At 36.3% G+C, this 3,922-nt stretch overlaps 1 long non-coding RNA gene across 1 annotated transcript; it reads left to right on the forward strand.

The window, feature by feature from the left end:
* The first annotated feature begins 1,251 nt into the window (after positions 1–1,251).
* Positions 1,252–1,994, forward strand: LOC101481891 (uncharacterized). The gene is made up of 3 exons (XR_001167898.5): positions 1,252–1,442; positions 1,530–1,607; positions 1,740–1,994. It is a non-coding gene; the product is annotated as an uncharacterized LOC101481891 (long non-coding RNA).
* Positions 1,995–3,922: the final 1,928 nt, after the last annotated feature.

The following is a 3,922-nucleotide window of genomic DNA, read 5'->3' on the forward strand; positions in this document are numbered from 1 at the left end:
GTAGGTCAGCTTGATGAGGAATTTTTGCATCAGTGTAGAGCAGCTATGCAACACCTGATCTAGTGCTGGCTTGCTCTTTGCTGAGTTGTAACAGATGCATATTTTTACTTCACATGCAGAACCCATCATACAGAAATGATTTAATTTAAAAGTTGTGGTTTGATTTGATTTAGTTACAGACTGTTCAGCCAAGAAAATCAAGAAATTCTCATTTCCCATAACCATTCACTGCAATTTCCAAGCCCCCTCCTGGAGGCAGTTACATGCTGCCAACAATGAGGCTGCCAACAATGAGGCAACAGTGACCCAGCTGAATGTAAATAATGTATCAGCAGACTCTACCATACGTCAGGAGAAGAAATCTCACTACTTCATTCTGTGTGTAAATTTTAAGAAGACATTTTTTTTTTGTCAATTTGCTATTTTTAATCATGTTTCTGGTGGATTTGGTAATCACCCACATGTAGGCTACAAACAAGCGTTTGAATATCTGTTATTTATGTCCTATTGCTACTTTCCATAATCCCATATTTCTAAATACATAATATGGTTTCAATCTTTTATAGTTCATGTAACATATTCCGCTATAGTTTCGTTGTTATATCACTGATAACATTTAAAATGGTGAATTCACAAAGGACCCAACTTCAAGAAAAATGTAGACATTCATATACAGATTTATACTTTTATCAAACAGAGTATCCAATCTTAAATTACAAATCCCGAACTTTAATGCAAAATTCTTTTTGTCAATTCTTTTGTCTTTTTGTTTATCAGTAGTTTACGTATTCATTAATCTCGGAAAAGTGAACTTTATTCTTTACGTCATGCTGTTAATGTCAGAGATGTGGTAAAAGCTTTATTATGTGGCTGATAGTATATTCAGCAGAGGTTCAAAGATAAGTCAAGCTCCTGCTTTATCAAAAAACATTTCATCATTTGTTGACCATGACATTGTAGTCAAGCACACAGGTCAAAAGGCTTTGACACAGTGAAGCCAGGGATTTTAGTCATTGCAAAAACTGCAGTAATTGTTAAGATAGCAGTCCAATGAACAGAGTCTGCAGTTAGGTTCATTTTTCACAGACATGACAGTCAGAAAGAAGTTAATGATTGAGCAGACACGAGTAAAACATGAAGAAATTCCAAATTTACCAGTCTTTGGAAATTTTTCACCCATTTTCCCGAGCGTCTCGTGTATGGTGCCAGTTATGAGGCAACAAAAGCCTGAGGGGATATAAATACTGGCACTTTTTCTATACTCAGCCATCGGATCAGAAAATCTCAAAGAGCTGACAACAAGAGACATCAAAACATCAGAGAAGAGCAAGAAGTTTAAGCTAAAACCTCTTAAGATGAAGACACTGACAGCTGCAGTTACAGTAGCCATTGTGGTCACAATTATGTGTATTCTGAGGAGCTCTGCTGTCCCTGTTGTTGAAGTAAGAAATTAACCTTTACTATTACAGTATTAATAACTCTATTGTGTAGTAAATTTTCTCGCTCTAAACATGACAACTCATTAATAGGAGCAATTGCTGGTGGAGCTAATGAACACTGACAATCCAGCTGCAGAACCTGAAGAGATATCAGTGAACTCGTGGAAGGTGAGCAGGGATATTTGAATGAATCATTGGGCTAATTTAAAAGTGCCCAGCAGGGAGCTACAGAGCACAAACAAGAGTGAGCTGTAAGGCTGAAGATGAACACTGTGCTCATGTTTCTTGTCTTTTACATAGATGCTGCATAATGGAAGACAAAAGCGTGGTATCTTTTGCGGCAGGTGCTGTAATGGCAAAGTCTGCTGGAGGTGCTGCTATGCCTAACTTGATTTGGTTTTACTCCTTTTATCAGCTGACAACTTTAAATTGTTAAAAAAAAAAATGCAGCTGTTTTTACCCATGCACAACTGTCTATCTATGCACAACTGTGTAACATGAATTGCTTGCAAAAATAAATGCCTGAATAATAAAATGTAGCATTACTATAATACATTTCAGTGTTATTTTGTATGTCTACAGAATTTTTTCTATAACGTATATGTTAAAAAAAAAGAGTTACCTCACTGATAAACACCTTAAATAAATTAGTTAAATATTTAAACTCCAGTTAAGGTACGTAGTTTGGAATAATTGGAAAAATATAGCAGCTATAGCTAAAAACAAAATTATATAAGCAATAGCTTAACAAAGCATCTTCAGCTAGCTATACTTCTCCAAGTCTCGCAGAAAGTCAGTTATACAGTAATTAATTGATCTGTTTGTTTTTGTATTAGTCAGCTCGAGCTTGTAGTACAAAATAATATATAATTTCAGGAACACTAGCTTAAAGCAAACTCTGTAATAACTAATTAGCAAGCTAGCATGCTAAGCAAGCAGGTAATATCAGAATATCAGACTATCAAAACAATATCAGTATCAGTTAGATTCAAAACAAATTTGCTACACCAAATTGAAACAACTACCTGAACGTACTTTTTTCAGGTCACTACTGCTGAATGCTGATAAAAACTGTTTTATTTTTCAGCAAAAGAAGAATTAGCATTGGTGTAATGGCTCTTGGTGACAGTTATTTGACTAATAAGGTATGTAAGGGTGAACGTGTAACCCAGGGTATTTTCTGCAAAACACAGCAAATTTACAGATACCCCATAAAAAACTCACATGCAGACATTCAACTGTAAGAGTACAGTCACTGCAAGCATGACTGCTCATAAAAATAGCACACATAAAGGGAACCTGAGCAGCAGCTAATGCTAACTAAGGAAGTCTTTGCAGGAATGGAATGAACTAGGTCAATGAACATAGCACAAAGATAGTTCAACAAAGAGAGTGAACATGATTTTTTTGATATACAGAATTTAGACAGAGGTATTTGGCAGTCAGACTCCGATGGCCCGTCGCCACGGAACAGAACCCCAGCGGTAGTAGGAATTAGAGCAGGACCCCTGGAGTCTAGACCCTGGTAGTGGAGATTAAGATGGAGGCTTCAGAGGACCCTGAGTGATGAGAGGTGGGGATGAGGAGGAGGTGGACTGGACAAAGGCATCTGCCAATGAGAACGACTAACGCACAATGAGATTTAAAGTACGCGCCATGAATGCTGATTGGCCTGTGGATTGGAGTAGACCAGTTATGTCACAAACATCAGATACCATAAATCATCCTAAGGGAATTTATGCATAAGCTTCTTTAATACATACGTGTGTGTGTGTGTGTGTGTGTGTGTGTGTGTGTGTGTGTGTGTGTGTGTGTGTGTGTGTGTGTATGTGTGTGTGTGTGTGTGTAAGGAAATTTGAGAAAAACAAAAAACCTTGATCCAAAATATGACACTAATGGTTCATTCCATCTCAAATTAACATGGAAAAAAGTACGGGCACAGTTTCACATATTTGAGATGAAAATGAAGACTGATAAATGACATGATAGTCCAAAAAAGTGTTATTTTGAAAATGTTGGAAAAAATATTTGTAGTCGGTAATGCAATGAGAGGTATAAAGGTATAAAGATAAAGATAAATTGTGAATGTATACATAGTACAGTTTGTTGTTTCTGAGACAAGCACAGAATTCAGAAGGCTTTTCAGTAAACGTGACTGTAGTTTGGGATTTGAGTTATTGCAAAAGATGCAATATTTGTAAGCACAGCAGTGAAACAGCTACAGTAAGAATGTAGAAAGCCCACAGTGCTTATAATCCTTTGTAGTGGTATGTGAAGGGGCATTTACAATGACAGATCAATTCATGCCACATTGTTAAAATTCTTTTAAAATAAAATTTTAAAAAAGCCAGTTGTCATTTTCTTTTGACGTGTAAAATGTACTTTCATAGACAAGAAATTAAAAAGTATGATTGAAGAGCCACTGTTCATGGTATGTAAACTTTTGCAGATGTTTCCGGCTTTGGTTAATTTTGCAGTCTGTG

This window comes from Maylandia zebra, linkage group LG11 (assembly GCF_041146795.1).
Source record: "Maylandia zebra isolate NMK-2024a linkage group LG11, Mzebra_GT3a, whole genome shotgun sequence".
NCBI classification, from domain to species: domain Eukaryota; kingdom Metazoa; phylum Chordata; class Actinopteri; order Cichliformes; family Cichlidae; genus Maylandia; species Maylandia zebra.